The sequence below is a fragment of the Lepisosteus platostomus genome, chromosome 14, assembly GCF_059453375.1.
Source record: "Lepisosteus platostomus isolate fLepPlt1 chromosome 14, fLepPlt1.hap1, whole genome shotgun sequence".
In the NCBI taxonomy this organism is placed as follows: Eukaryota; Metazoa; Chordata; class Actinopteri; order Semionotiformes; family Lepisosteidae; genus Lepisosteus; species Lepisosteus platostomus.
The window spans coordinates 36,622,969-36,640,242 of NC_142624.1; the positions used below are offsets into that span (position 1 = coordinate 36,622,969).

The 17,274-nt window shown below is 37.8% G+C and overlaps 1 protein-coding gene across 14 annotated transcripts in view; it reads right to left on the minus strand.

The window, feature by feature from the left end:
* Nucleotides 1-17,274, minus strand: part of LOC148649414 (nck-associated protein 5-like) — a 263,578-nt gene that overhangs the window by 134,842 nt on the left and 111,462 nt on the right. The window contains exon 1 of one of the 14 annotated variants that reach the window (XM_088606039.1): nt 12,829-13,321. The exons of the other annotated variants lie outside the window; for them this stretch is intronic. The gene's annotated coding sequence lies outside the window, so the exon portion shown is untranslated. Of the gene's footprint in view, nt 1-12,828; nt 13,322-17,274 lie in introns of those variants that run through there. 14 annotated transcript variants of the gene reach the window in all.

Here is a 17,274-nt window from a genome sequence, read left to right on the forward strand (position 1 = left end):
TTTTAGAAATGCAAGGGCAGCAGCAACATTTTCTTACAGATCCTTATACAGTTATACACACAGATTGTATTTTCTATATAGGCAAATCCGGAAGACATGTTTGAAAAACATACAGCAAGTGCTTTAAATTGAATAAATCACTGAAAGTAATATTTATACTGTACGAGAAAGCCAGAGGCTCACATCTGGCTGTCTTAAACAACAACTGCCCTTGGGCAATAGTGTTTGTGTGTGCCTCCCACTTTGTTACTGCTTTGCACTCCAATTCTTCAATCAGCCACAATTAGAAAGCTTCAGAGAACAAATATATTAAGCAAATCAAAACCGACCTGGATTGACACACCATCAGTCTCCAGCTGTTGGCACAGAGCTGAATTAAATTGCTCTGCTCTTTACTGGCCAATACTGGGAATGTGCACAGCTACTGTATGCCAAGGAACAGGGTAGTGCAAACACTCTGCTTTATCAGAGCACACCCAGTCACCTTTCAGCCCTGTTTGAGTATTCATAGCTACTCTACCCCCAGAAGCAGGAACCGGCTGACTGGACAAGTCAACATTTACAGTACTTGAAGGTCAGAACCCTTTGAATGACTGACAATGTCAAGGAGAGCTACTTCATACAAATGATGAACTTTTTTCCTTGTAGCTACACCTCTGGTGAAGCAGTAACCTCCAGGTCTTCCTACCAGTGAGAAACACTTTGCAATCCTTGCAGGAGCCAGCTTTGGAAACACCTATTAAACATGCCTTCTGAAAATTACAAAGAGCAATGAAATTCCCGCTAAACGTTTTTTTTTTCTTTCAAAATAAATGAGCTTCTAGCTAGTTACCCTCTAGCTTGCTGTCAAAACCGTTGGGAAGAAGCTTTTATTTTTATTTCTGTAAAATCCTGGCTCCCACATGCGGCAGATGAAGCATGCAGAGACAAGATCAATGGGGAAAGGGATCACTAATTCAGTTCTGAGATATGTGATTTACCAACCTGAGCTGACTTGTCCAGCTAAGCTCCAACAAAAGAAACAGCTCTGAATGGTATTCAGGAAGAGAAATGAATTCTCCATCAGTCTAAGGGGTTATTTTTTAAGAATTGTTTAAGAGTTCTTCATGCCCGTCTACGTATTTATTTGTTAAATAATAATTAGTAGTGGTAGGAGGAATATGTTGTTTGTGAACAAGGAGGTACTGTGTGGTGACTGAAGGATAAACAGGCACATTTCGGAAGGGAAGTGATTAGTACTGCAGTCTTTGTTTAGACTCTGTTTCTACACCTTAATAAAATGCAAAATAATGAATCTATCAATGTATGCTGCCAAAAAAAGAATGTGTTCTTGAGCAGAGCTTCGTAGTCAGTACTTGATAAGGATGCTCTAAGAACACCTAATGTTAAGTAATGTTTGCAATTGTTTGAATAATGGCCATGAAAAGTAAACAGCAACAAAAAAAGAAATCTTCTCTGCATTACATTTTATACTCTTATAAGTGAGTGTGGTTTTGGATATAACTTTGCTTGCTTTTAAATAAAGAACTGTAGCCAGACTGTTTAGTAATTGGTTAACTTGTAGGGGCACCAAGGGGCATGATCTGGTACATGCCTCTAGATGAAAAAGAAAATTAATTATCAACATTCAATTACAGATATGACACCAGAAAAAAGCCAGTGACAAATTACAATTTTTAGGAGCATCCTACTCTTAATAAATTCCAACCTGACAACATTCTCAAGAGATTGTGAGAAAATGTCTGTGGTGCAACCATTCAGTTTCTCTGGCAGCAGGTGCAGAATAATCTTGCAACATTGTCCTCATCTGAGAAATCATTTTACTTCAACATCCCACGCTGTAGCACTCACTGTATGTATATGAATCAAAATACTGAAGAACACAGAATGTGCTCCACCAATCACCTTCAGCAAAACGACTCACAATAACTCAAATTAAATGGAATTCAGTCGTGTTGAGTATTAGCTTCAGTTCCATAAATGTTGATTTGCCACTCTACCGTGTACATTTAAATTGAGTCACACAACCTCATAGGAAATTGTAAGAAAGCTGGCCTGAGCTATGCTGACATGATATGCCTCCAGATATGGTTAATGTACAGTACATAGATTACTGTGGTTAGATGGCACTAATATGATGCTCCTTACAGTGTATGCCTTTGGGTACTAGGAGTCCAGATTTAGATTTAATAGACTGCAGCTATGTGTAGCATTTTTCACTGAATAAAATACAAAAGGGCAGTCTTTCATGGCAAGTCCCTTCAGATGCTTTGAAGGAGGGAGAAAAAATGAAGCACATTGAATTCAGCTGTGGGAAATAGGAAGATACATGCTATGCAAATTCCCATCCCACAGTGCTTTTTTTGTAACCAGATTCTTTCGCACCATGACGTGCAAGTAAAATTAACAGCAATTGTGGCTTTTTTGTTCTTTTTGCAGATATCCAACTTGCTAGTGTTGTGCCCTGCATATTGGTTGTAGGATATGCCGGTTGTAGGTTGTCATAAAATTATTAAATACTACAGTACCTTTAATGAGTTTTCAAAAGTAAATGAATACATTTTTCAACTTGGGGAGAACAGCATCCAGATTCTCAAAGACAATCAATTTCTGAAAGGCGAAACATCTTAAGACAGAGCCATAAGAACAGGGAATATTAATCAAAGTGTCATTTTTCCATTTTCTAATATTGATTGCCAATATCAAAAGATCAAAATAAAGTGCTCTGGTAATTATGACTATGAGACTGTCAAAACATTAAATAGGCTGTCTAAAAATTGTTAATGTTTAAGAAGAGAAATATATCTGTATCTGTCCACAGTGTCTTCTGTGGCAGCATGCACATTTTATTGTTGAGACTCAGGACGCTTGGATGAAATAATCAGATGAAACTGGCACAAATAATTGCACAGCCTTTCAACTGTAAATGTCATGTTATGTAAAGCAGAGTTTTCTTGCAGAAACAAAATAAGGAATACAACAACAGAAAATAACTTTGTAGGACATAAGCAATGTGTTTAATCAAAAGGGAGCTTGTATGAAGAAAGTAATTTGATATTTCTATCAATTTGTCACTTTAAAACCCTCATTCTCCAGCTGGGATGTGCAATTGAATATCAAGTTCACAAGAGGCTAACGTGCAAAGCTTTGGAGACTTATTGCAAAGCTTTAAGTTCCCAACACAACCCATCAAAAATCTGAGATCCACAATGGCTATAGCATGTGTTTGCCATATGTATTGACACCCATCTCCATTCACACTGTATGTTTGTTCCTTTTGGACTGAAGCTCCAGTCTCTTGTCCTCAGCTCATTTGCCAGTACACAGCAAAGAGGACTGTGTGGTATTAATTTTGTCAGTAAAACAACAAAAGGAAATTAAAGGACCTAAACTGGAATTCAGTAAAACAGAAGCATTCCATTTGTGGTTCATGGCTTACTGTATAAATAAAATATATAATTGTTAAACTTCAGAGAAGATGGTGCTTAAGGTTCCCTTTTGATTAGAGCATGAATCTCCTGGGCATTCAGTGCAAAACTAGAGCACTAGAGTCTCAGCTGAAATTTCAACTCATATAAATAGACTTTGAGTTTTGGACACAAGGATGGAAAACACTTTAAAATATTAATATAAAGTTAAGTGTTCATTGCATCAACCGTATCTTTTCAATATCTGAAATCCTGTTGTATTTGTTGTACTTGTATTTCAAGTCTAGCAGCTTGGTCAAATTCTAATGAATGCAACGACAGAATTAATAGGGTTAGCTTACTAATATTTGGCATAGCTCTCCTGGAAGAAATGAAAGGGTAGGCTTTGGAGGAACACCAATCCAGGACTTGATGGCAGTGACTAGTATTCCACAAAGTTGTGAATGATGCTGTGTCTGAGCTAAAAGGTATAAGCTGAAGCGGCTGGTTCTGTGGTCAACTTTGATCAGCCAAGCACAGAGGTGGGGTAGCAGCTGGTGGGGAGTTACCTCTTGCTGACGCTTATCCACGAACGAACCCAAGGACAGACTCAGAAAAGCAAAGTAAGTAATAAGAGATTTGTAAGACTAAAAGTAGAGCTTGAAGTACCGAATGTACAGTAAGCGTTCTGTACTGTTTGGTCAATTTTCTACAACTAAACGATTGAGGGTGGATTTCAGGCAGGGCCAACCAAATGGTGGCTAGAGTGAAACCATGCTTGAGGGCGAGTATGAGTATGGTACACAGGAGAGGATTAATGTTGGGGGGGGGGAGAGGCGGCTAGTCGGGAAGGTGGATGAGGAGGAGTTAACCCATTGTAGCCCAGGTAGCGGTGGTGGCAAGGACTTTGAGCGAGGAGCCCTGATCCGACACAGACTGACTCTGTGTGCTCACACCCACAGAGTAGAGTGACTCTTAGGGGCTGGGCTCCTACAGGGACACCGGGCAAGAAGGACTGGTGAAGGAGAAGAGACAAGACTCCGTAACAGGCTGGGGCAGGAGGTGCAGGTGGTTGTGTGCCTGAGGGCGTAAATGGTAGAGAGAAGAATGGAGAGAGAATACAAAGAAGGGGTTATGGATAAAGGGAAGACGGGGGGGAAACAGAAATGTTTGTGGAGTTGTTCCAGATTTCCAGGGAGCGGAGACGGCATCAGAAGGAGCTTGAAAAGAAGAGCAGACATCATGGCACCTGCAGGGTGCCCATTGTTTCCACGGAAAATGGAGGAGTCAAGGTTGGAGGTTGAAGAGCTGCTTGTTCGAGGGGGAGAAATGGCGGCTCGCCAGCTGGACTTGTAGAAGGAGAACAGTACTCGGATCGCTGGGTCCAGTTATGCTTGAAAAGTTGATGAGCAGAAGGAGATGATAGGGTTGGAGCTGAGGGACAGCTCCAATTGCTGCAGGAACTGGCGGGAATGACGGAGAATTGGAAGGTAAGGGCCACCTCTGGCAAGAGCAAACACTGACTCCAAGAAAAGATGCATGTAAAGGATACTCAGGAGGTTTATACAGTATGTAAGAGAGTAAAAATGTGCAAGATTAGAAATTTAACTTGCTCCTGAACTTCTGTATATAAACTCCTCTTAATTCTTATTTTTTATTACAAAATTATAATATACCCATTTAATAAGCATGATCAGGTGGATTGCCAAGGTAAACACACCTCATGTTAAACTAGAATATGCGGAATAAATGCCTGTGTTACACTTTCCCCACCCATTAACTGCCTCTTACAAGCAGGTAGAAACAGGACCGGCAACAACATCAGTTTATAACACAAGTCCAGGTGGATTTTGAAAATCATACAGTAAAGACAAGACGAGATGGTGTACAAGACACCAGTCTTTGCTATGGAGAAAGTGCAGGAGATGTCCATTGTATGGCTCCAAGAAGCAAACTCTGACAAGGAGTATCCTCCCTATAGCTGTCAGAGACTAAACCACCTTTCGCCAAACATGTACACACTGTGTATTCTTTGTGGCCCGAGCGAAAACACTGCTGTCTGAGAACAACGCACAGTGCCCTCTGAGAGTCTCCTGACCATCATCAAATTAACTCACACAATTAAAAAATAATAATTCTCTGTGTTAACCAGTGTGGGAAGAAGAAAGGTATAAAGGAAAAACTGCTGTGGCAGCATATTTTTCCAGTTCGGGGCAGTAGCTATGGAAACTATCTACTGTGGCCAATTGGCTCTTTTCCATGTGTGGCACATAACATTAAACCGCTACTTTCTCTCAAGGCTCAGTTTGCCACAGTCTTCCTCCACACCACTGAGAGGGCTGATAGTGATTGTTTTCTAATCACTATGCACAGACAATAGTCTCCATATTTCAGGAACAAACGATACTGTTGCAATTTAATTAAACAAATGCTAGAGATAAAATGCATTATACAGTGAGTGATGCTGCTGCTCCCATTCCAGTGCAGTATACTGTATGCACCCCTGAAAGGATAATGGAATGTCAAACACAGGCTTGAGAAAGTTGCAACAATTCCAGACACTGACTTTGGAGAACTAAAGGCTAATATACGGTACCTTCCGCCTTTCAATGATTCTGTCTGTATCAATTTTAACAGATTATATTTCCTTTTTAGGTCTGTAAGATTTTGGGAAGCACCTGTAAAAACATTGTGCACTGCCATGTGGCAGATCACACTGCTACTGACTGCAAAAGAAAACTGATCTTACAATTTATTGGTAAACGTAAAAATAGTCACTGACCCTTCAAAATATGCATTTAAACAGTATGTGCCTGTTCTTATTAAACTGTGTTAAAGTTGCATATTAGGGTATTTACCCCTAACAACACAAGGCCTGAATGCTCACAAAAGCAGCAGAGTTATGTGACTAACGTTTGCTATGATTGAGTGATCACTCAATATTTATTTGATAGATTTAAAAATGAAGGCCAAGAGAAAGCATCATTTTCGTCTTATCTGAATAAGCCTCTCCTCCACCAAATGTTTAAAACTACAATCTATGAGATTAGAACAGACTCAGCACTGAGATAAAATGTGTGGCTGTGCCCCATCACAGAACCATGAGATAAGATTATCAACATGTATGGCGTGTTTCACTATTACAGTCAGCTCCATTGAACTGGAACACATTCTTTCCTTCCCGAATCTCCCTCTCTTCAAGTTACACAGATGAAATTTTGGATTTCTACTACAGAGAACCCATAGTTTACTACTGCCATGTCCGCATGGTGACACATTTATTAATAAGTCCTGCCACATTCAACCACAGAAATCCAAACACAAGCCATTGCTTCCCTGACTGGTGGAATAAACTATATTCCTGGCAGAGAAAAACCAAACAAAAATGTCCCTTTATTTTTTCCTGTGTCATTGTAGGTGACCACAGTCATGAATCTTTATTACTAAAATCTTGGCTCTTCAAAATGGGTTACATGACCCACACTACGTGAAATTGGATAACAAATGTTTGTAGAACTTGTTTTTACAGTATATGATTTAAAAAGCATAGCAACTCTCTGCTGTTTTGTTTATTTTAAAATAACATAAAATAATAAATAAATAATAAATAAAATCATAATGATCTGATGAACAGAAAGCTGTATATTACACAGATTTAGAATCAATTTACTAATAGCATATTCTGTAGTCTGGCAAAGGTAAAAAAAAAAAATGTTTCTTTCCCTTGTAAAAAATAATGTACTAATTTACTAATGTTTAGTTGACAAAACTATCACCACTGTAGAAATAAAGATTTCTTTAAAATAATGAACCTAAACAAAGACTGTCATACCTTTTATTTTAAATCACACCAGTTACAGAATGTAATACTGTATATCAGGTCATCAACATTCTTCATTTTCAAACATAATGACATTTTTTACATATTAGTTATCAGAAAATGAGATGCTCTGAAGTTATTTCACTTAATTGTTTTATCAATGCAAGCCCACCTTTGTTATATGGTCTTTCATACACACTTTATACTATAGCAGATTCCTCTTTGTGTGAGCATGCATATCAAACAGCAAGTCACAAAATAATTTCATAACAAAGACATGGACATTGCCCTTACTGTCAAATACAGCATTTTCAATATTGATTTGAAGACTAATTAAAGAAGGTGTGCCGTCTTATTTAATTTAATTTAATTCTGAAACCTGTAAAAAGATTGAACATAGAAAGCTAGACTTACAGCAGCTGGGCCAGAATGTTTTTGATAAAAACATGGCAAATCTATAATCACGCCATGCTAACCTTCACCTCCCAAAACGAGCAGGTCTTAGCATATTGTTGTGTCAAAATGCAATGTCCTATAATAAATGCCAATCTTTATATGAAGACTCAAACCCCTAACCAGTGAGCACTAATTCTTAAAGGCAAAACTAAATCCAAGCAAGCATGCTTTTAGTGTTCAACATCCATGGTAAAACATGATTAATGTAAAGCATTTTTTTCTAAGTGGAAATATTTAAAGGTACAACCTCTGGTTAATGAGAGACTTAAATATTTTAAGATGTATTTTTATTTCAGTCTGGAATTTTAAAAGCAGTGAAAGATTTCATTCATTCAGAAACCTAGCAACCTACAACTGGATAGCAGTGGAATGTGTCAAGTACACAGATCCCTCCTCTTTCACACCGAAGGCACTGGATCTTTTTAAAATAAACTATTTAACGGCCTTACACACTTTTTGGAAAGTAAAGGTATAAAAATATTTAAGATTTTGGGCATAACACACAAATTCAAAAAAACATTTGCCAAATCTATAACAAAGATACTTGGAAATCTCACTCATTTTTATTCAATAATGACATTTTCAGTAACCGTTTCCATATTTTTAATATCATGTTCTATATGTCTTGTCAAAAATATTCTGGAAGATGTATATGGCTACTGAATCTTAGCAGGCACAAAGAATCCTTGTGATCTCTGTGAATAAACAAGGTCCAATTTATGTTGTTAATTTAACACATTCAGTTTTAAAGAGTAAAAAACAAACATTTTTCCTCCAAATAATTGCTTTTAGGTTGCCTAGAGCTTCACTAAACATTATATTGAAACTTCTCTCTTCTGCAGTAGCCCAGAATCGTCTCTATGCCACTCACTGACTTACCCTATAGTGGTATTTGAAGGTCTGTAAGCATGAGCTCATTGCTTTTGACTGATGTGCTACAGTGTCTTGCTCAGAGACACAGTTGCAACATGTGTTGTTTCAACTTGCAGAAAGAGATGAATGACTTCTCATTCAAGTTCCAACTAAGGAACAAAAACAGATGATTAGGGAGTTCTGTGTGTCTCATGGAGAGCAAGTTGGGGTGTGCGAAAAGACAAATTCCTAATACGAGAAATTGTATTTGGCCAATAAAGTGATCTTATCTTATCTTACAAGCCATTTTTTCTCTTTCTTCCAATGTACTCTTTTAGAATGCATTTCAGTGCAGGTACAGTAGGTTCATACTGTACGTCAGCATTCATGAACCCTTGCTTTGACCACAATTTTACTGGTTGAAAAAAGTACACATTTTGTAAAGATATTTTAAAGATATTTTGTATAGTTCTAAGAAGACACAAAACAAGAAATATTATCATTGTTTAGTGCCAAAGTACTTTGTGTACAGTACACATGTACATTGCACTAAACGAGAATAGATCATTCAAATTCATTTTAACTGAGATGCACTGATATACTCAGCTGCTGAATCAAACATAAAATTACAGTGGTGGTATTAATACACACAGCTGAACATAATTACATACAGCAGAGTATTTCCAATGCAGACTACAAACTGCTCACAAGAAAAGTACAGGGATACAATTTAAAGCCATTTTCACAGGTCACGAACTAGGCAGACTTACAGAGCTGAAGTCTCTTCTTACCCCTGTCCTGGATTGGTAACTCATCAAAATCATGATGAAGTATTATTGATGATGCCACGTATTCTCTCTATAACTGTGACCTTAAGACAATGAGGAACCCAACAGAGAGGCATTTCATATTATGCGTATTATAATACAAGAATGAAATCCTAAAACTGGCAACCATGTTAAGTCTTTTTCAAGGCTGACTAAATGTTAAGCAATTTATGTGTATTTGAAACAAAAAGGACATAAATATGTGGATCCTTTCACGAAATGGAGACACAGAGATTCATTTAGATCACTATTGTTCTGAGTTTTTTAATTCTGAATTTTAGTCTGAATTTTAATTTACATTAATATATGTGTGGAATGCCTATTAAATAAAAATAAACCCCTATCAGCTTTTAACTTCAATTACAAACCCAATGTAACAGTATTATTATTATTATTATTATTATTATTATTATTATTGTTGTTGTTGTTGTTGTTGTTGTTGTTGTTGTTGTTGTTGTTGTTGTTGTTGTTGTTGTTGTTACTTTATAACAACTAAGGCACAAACGTCTTAGCAGGAATAAAAAAAAGTTAAATTAAATTTGAGACCTTGCTTATACGTTTAATTGATTAATGAATAAGTGTCATAATATTTAATTTAAAATAACCCAGCTAATTATATTGGTGCCAGAATAGCCTGGACCTTGAAAACAGACATCAGCAATTATCGAAAAAGCAATAGTTCAAAAATAAAACACAAAATATTTGGAAACAGTTGCAGTTAGACAACAAGGTCAAGCATAATGTTTTGCCTTGAAGCAAACTAATAATGGTAGTGGGAAACAAACTAATTAATCGTTACCCAGCAAATCTCCTTACATCATTAAAAAAAGACAAGTTGTTCATACTTTTGTATCAAATAATGAAATCAAAAGAACTGAAATTATGCTTAACAGACAGTGTCCTGAAACACTCTGATTACAAGCAAATACTTCAACAACACAGGTTGTATTATTTTCTTTCATGTGAGAACCCGCAGTAAATAACATCACATAATACCACATCACAGTTGAATAGCTTAAGAACATTATCTTGATTATTGGACCCATCAACTCATTATGTTTGGAATACTGGAAATGAATATTTTACAGAACATTGAAAGGGATGTCAATTACTTTGTTAGGGATTTTATGGTAATTATTCATTAAGATGCTCTTTTGAAATCCAATTGAAGTTAGCAAAGCTCACGAATGAGCCAATAACCTTTGGCTACTGTACTGCATATCCATAACTGACAGCATTCCATTAAAAAGAAGCAGGAAAGCTTTGCAATACTTCATTCCAGGCCACATCCTACAAACTCAGCATGTTACTTTTTGACATTCCCAAGTAATTTCATTTGACCTCTTAGCCCCAATCTCTGGGAAGCATGAACTAAAATGCAATAATGGTCAATTAACGCAAGTCTCCAAACAGAGTGTAACAGACTGTACACTGGGGCCGCAGCTCAAAGCAGGGGAGCAAGGAGTTCCCACGATACTTCCTGTTATAGGGCAAGACTGAAATATACATACTGTATATACTGTACAGTACTTATATATACAGTATGTGCATGTGTATGTGTTCTCCATCAAAACATTACATTATTTTAGTCTGCTACTAAATTATATTATTTTTATTTCAGCAACACTTTGGTTTGCAATTTATCGTTCTGAAAATACATTCGTTTTTCGGACTCACAAATGCATGCACTACTCAAATTGCCAGCCAAATGCAGTTTTTGTTCTATTCATTCAAACATCAGATGTGTGTCAAACATGCCACATCACAGGGGAAAAACACAAAAGCTTTTTGTTTGATGAAAGCCACACGGTTGTGCTTATTTCCACTTTTAAGTGTTAGAGATTGGTAATGATTCTCTTTCCATAAAATTCCCCTCCTGACCACATGTCTCCACATGGGTATACTTCCTTACTTATCTTTTTTTAAGGATTAGCAAGAAGACTTTAAAACGAGAATGTGACAGTCCAAGAATAACAATAATGCAAGCACCTCATTAACAGCTCATCTTGAAAGGTACAATATATTTTCCTGCTAAGATGACAATGCGTAAAAGAACATATTAAAATGTAAAACTTTGATATAAAAGAAATACCTGTCCTTTATTTTCCTTTCATTTACTCTGCCTGTAAGTGACATTTGTTCTTTTGTAAAAAAAGAAAGCAACTTTATCTTCACCAGCCAATGGGGAAAGTAAACTGATGAGAATTTATTTTTGTTCTCATCTCAATTATGTAATGAAAAATCCTGTAGCTCGATTATTCTCTTAAACAAAACTTCAGATTCATTTCCCTGCTTTTAACAACTCTCTTCGAAATGCAGTCAAAACACATTAGCTTCCTGCGAGCACTCTCTCTAGGCATAGGGAGGGAAGTTAACTCCACTGAATACTCCCTCCTAATCAGCAGTACATTTAAGCAAACAGTCACGTACTCAAAAAAATACCAGCTGCCACACAGAAGCTTTGGAAATAAGAGTAAAACAGAGCACACGGATTCCAATGCCAGGATGGTGCATTCAAATCCACTTTACAGATAAGCAGCTTTTTAAAGTGGTAGGCCAGAAATGAGCTCCCACATCAGGGACAGTATCCTAAACTGATGCTCCTGCTTCCCATACTCAATTTCAATACTCAACAAAACCCCTGGCCACTGTTTCCACAATGGCACTAAATTGGCACTAAAGGGGCAGGTCTCTCTCAACGGGCTAGGGGTATGAATGAACTCACGTGAATGGCTGGGTTTATCTGTTGCAACAGCAGTATGTATGCATAATCACAGACAACCACTCCATATCAGATCATAGGGAATGCTGAAGAAAAATCAACCTGAAGATAACATCTTAATCGATTTGGATAAATTATCCGTAAAGACAAAGCTTTAATATCTGTCTTGGCTCTCCTAAAACTATCTATCATATTTGGTAACATCAATCATCATTAAGCGGCTTAGATCCATGCAGTAATTCAGCCCTTGCAGTTGCTAATAGCAACAGGGCACACAATTGTTTTCCCACCCTTACACAACTAAATAATGAGCCTTTCGAAGGCTTATGATCCCTTGCACATGCAAGTGTCTCCTGTGAAAAAGACGTGTTTAAAATGACTGTGGACCTGAAGTTCAAAAACAGCAGGAGCTGTTCCTCAAAAGCCTTCCCAAATACAAATTTTACATTTCAGTTCTCTCGTCCTCTGTGACAGAGTGAGAAATTCTGTGTGGCACAAATGAATTTGCATCTATTTGTAAGTTTGCAGCACGTTTCACCAGAAGCAGCCTGCCTCTGCACAAAACAATGAAAAAGCATAAACAAACAGGTGAAGATCCGGATCCCCACTGTACCTGAGGAGAGTGCCTGCATGCACATCAATCATTTTGCATCTATCAATAAAGAGCAAAAGTAGATGTGTTCTTATCATAGACGTACAAGGAGGACAAAAATTGAGAGGCATTTCGGCAGCCAAGTTGCTTACCCTGCCTCTGACTGTACATCCTGCTGGATGAGGATCTTCAGATAACAGCCATGATAATCCTACACGCAATTCCAGTAGTGGCAGCAGCAGCCGCAAACAAGAGATCCTGGAGTTGATAAACTTTCCATCCACACTGCAGCTCAAAGCTGTGCTTGCTGCAAAACACCACAGTCTCTCTCTCTCTCCTCGCCCTTACTCTCTTATTCGCTCTCTCTTTCTCTCTCTCCCACTCGCTCTCTCCCTGGCTCGCTCTGCCTGTTGTGCTTCAGAGCCTTTCTCAGGCTGTGGGACATTTAACATGTGTTTGGGGAGGGCCGCTGGCTTTGAAGGTGGCACTTTCCTCTGGGAGGGAAGCTCGGAGCAGCTCAGGAGCGTATGACTGCTACTCCGTGTGCGATCCTGCGACTGGGCCTATTAATTCCCAGCCCTAAGAAAACTGCCTGGGATCGGCTGTCGAATCCAGCCCATCTGCTGCAATCATAATCAGTCTCAAATGAATGCCTCTGACAAATCTGAGCCTGCAGCAGGGGTTAGAGAAGCCAGCATTCAGAGGGGGAAGGGTATGTTTCTATTGTCTCTTCAGAATAGGGCGACTGTGAAAAGGGGAGGCACTCGGGGAGGTGAAATTAAAAGGCTCCTGGATACTGTGCTCAATTTAAAAGGAAAGCACTCCCAGCCACCCAATCACAGACACTTTGCTAAACATTTGTTGCCGCTAATGTACTAAATGAACTATTACACTAATCAGATTAACAATTTGTAGAAGTGAAGCAGAGCGAAGGCAAAAGGGTGTCTCCTGGGTAATTTCCGAAAAAGAAAACAAAAACACGCTAGTTTCCCCCAACAGACACATCACTATCCATCCTTAAGCCTTCGGAACAGAAAGTTCTGTTCAAAACGTAATCGGTGTTTGTTTTCAAATAGTCTTCACTATATTCAAAGCATCAGTCTCTCAGGCTGGTACTGAAGACATTTTTACCCACTTTACCAAAGACTGTAAAATTCCCCCCAAGCCAGATGACGCGGTGTTTTCTGTCAGTAAACTGTTCATAAAGTGGCAAAACAAGTCTGCCTCATAAACAAGCAGTATTAAAAACCTCATTAAATACACAAAGAATTCTTAAACATTATTTTCAATGCATTATTTGATATTATTATTTCAGATTATTATGAAAACTGTGCGCTATATTATCATTAAAAAATTAATTGTCAGCCTTGAATCCTTTTAAAATTTAACTTTTTCAAATTTAGCTCATTCTATCCCAAAAATTGAAGAATAATGCCGACTAAAATCCCGTTTCCCAATGTAAAAATACATTTCCATCAGGTATGACCAAAAAAAACCCTAAGGTTCTATATTACAGTATTTAATTTCTATAACAGGTGCTTTACAACTTTGTTTTTAATTCATTTGAAAAAAAAAACATTCACACAGAAGACAGAAAAAGGGCACAAACATACTGTATTATACTGCCTTTAGAAACTATATGTCAGTTCTGTACCATTTAAAAAATATCTGCATGCCTATGTGATTTAGTTTTAAGACAAAGGAGAAATAATGTTAAAAGTACTGTAAATAGTTGTCAATAGCCATCATTAAAGAAACAGTAAATTCCAAGAATATAAGAAAATTAGGAAGGATGGATTGAGAGAAGGCCATTCCAAACCAGAAAATGTTTGACCCAGAAAACCTGGAAAACCACACACAGGCAATCGCTGTGCCATGGATTCAGGCAGAGCAGTCTGTCCTCTGAAATATTAAACAGCCCAGCACTGTTCAGATTTTAACACAGCACCAACAAGTAGTAATTCCTCAGCCCACTATTTCATAGAGACCCTCTTTCAGTGGAACCTGGTGTCTAATCTGCTGAACTCATTATGCGGTGCTCATTACACCATGAAGAGTAGAAATTACAGATTTTGCTGTTTTGAAACACATGGTTGCACAAGCAGCCAGCAAGGTTTTCCACTGCTGGGAGAGAACAGTCCCTGAGAAAGGTGAGAGGTGGAGCTTACATTAAAATTAATATACTGTAAAACAAAGGGCAAGTGGATATCAATTGGACTACACAGACAGAGGCAGTGCTAAGTATATTGTACAGAGAGACATTATCTAAGAATATTGCCTTTTTATAATATTTTAGAAATCTGAAAAGTTTTTCACAGTATTAATGTAGATTGACGTTCGCCACTAATAAGACGTGGGTTATAAAAAATGGAGCAAAACTATTAGTTTTCAGCAAACAATGCGTGCATGTCATGAGCTGAAAGATTCATCATGGTTTTTCATGTTAGGAGAAATACAGTAAGTAAAATAATTTTTCACATGACCTATGGGATTTAGCAGTGCAGAAAAACCCAAACTGAGCTTCAGTATAGAGCTGCTCAACATAGATCTCCTATTTCTCCTACATTGATGTCAGCTTGGCGCCAGGTAAAACACTAAAAAGAGCTAAGCTATAAAACATGAGCTTTGTTTCTTTCACTCTCCAATTCTTCAGTAGAATTGAGTTGCTTTCCTTTAGTTCCTGTTTTTGTGTTGCATGGGTCCTACTTGGCTTGCTGTCAGGTTTTTAATATGGTCTTAGGAAGCCCTGGGAGAGACATCAGTATCCCAGGGCAAACGTCGTTTGTTTGTTGCATCTGATCTAACCCCTCTCTGGTGCTGAAAACAGGACGAGCTTTGTTGCGAGAGGGACAATAAGTGCAACTCCTTTGTGATCTTTGTCCCACACGCTAATGCAATTATTGAACCCCTACAGAGCAATATCGACTTCATAATATCGTTTTGCTGATAATCCACTCCTGTCATGTCCCATTAGAGTCATGTCTTGATGAGCAGCCTGCTTACATCTGAAAGAGCGGTGCTGAGAGATGCTCAGAAGAAATAAACTTGCAAAAACTAGTTGCCTAAGTAAAACGTCCAAGCAGCTGAGAAGCCAAGGTGTCAAAGACGGCATTCGGTGCAATACTATGTTTTCTTTATTGCTGATTTTAGATTTTTTTACAGTTGAGTTTCTTGCCTTTCAACAGATCCCTTCATTTGCACACGGTGTTCGCTTTTGCTACATAAACTTTCCGATTTCTGTTTGAAAAAATGTATAACCAAAGAAAAGAAGAATGTAAGCAGAGGTTAAATGGTGCGGTTAAAAAAAGGTTAACTTCGTTCATTTTTTAAGGGGGTGGAGGGGATTCAAACGTTTAAGCTGCAATTTATTTTGCATTGAGTTTTATTTTTGATGTTGGTAAAACCTCAGGCCTCTGAATTTGGACGAAGTTGGGCCTTCCAATTTTCCCAAAGGAATAACAGGAAGAAAGTTCTCGCAATGGAAAGAATTGGTGTTTTTTTAATGACGTTGTTATCTTTCTATTTATGGAAGAAAGTCCTTCCTACAGTGGTCGAGAATGCAGTCATCCCCCGAAGTCTTCAGAAATACAGTACATGCCTTCGTTATGAAGTATTATATTATATTTCAGTGTTTTTCCTTCTCATTAACTATCTTCGGGGCAGAACCAAACAAAATGTAAAAAGAGGTGAAATTCACAAAGGACGGTTGTGTTTGTTTCTATGGTGATCGGTTTAGTGCAAGTAGCTGCTCTAGGACCATTGTGACATCATTGCCTTGAACTCAGTAAGGAGCTACTTAGATCTATTGTTTTCAGCGTGAATATCTCTTTTTTGTTTGGTTCTGAAACACATCCTGCACCTCTTCAGCTATATCTGAAAATATGTGTCATTAACTTCCAAATGTTCCCAGCCTATAAAACCAATGTCTCTTATTTTAAATGACATTGCTACTTATCAGTTCTGAAACATGTTATCACCTACTGACCTTGAATACAAGAAGAAAAATGCATGTCTTTCAAGGGTAATGCTATAATATTGGGGGTGGGGGGTGAATTCAAACTAAAGTCATCAGGTCTTAATGCTGGCAGATGAAAAATATTCTGAAAAAGGAAATGTTAAGCAATGACCTTGAAGCAATACCAATAAAAAGCTTCACTAACCCATTCTATTAACCTCCTTCCTAATATGCACTTAAAACTGACACATGTGTGTTTGGTGAACATTTCAGCATTTATCAGACTACAGCAGCTATCTTATGATATAATGTTCATTGAGCCCCACTGACTGTAAGGAGGTATTTTAGGCAAAACGCTAATATTCAGTAGTAATGACTGGCCAACAAATGTCATCAGACTTCTTGTGATTATATGCATATAAAGGTTAATTTCAGTTTGAACTATTGGCAGTTACAGTGCAATAAAAAGAAACATTTGTGATTAACCAAATAAACTAATGTATGCTTCACCAAATGCCAGGAAAACCAAGAAACAATTATTTCCAGCAATTGTGAAATACTGTATAGACTGGTCAGTGCATATCTATGCATGCAGCTTACTTAGGGTGAAATGGGAGTTTCAGAATGAGCTAGAGTTTGAAAA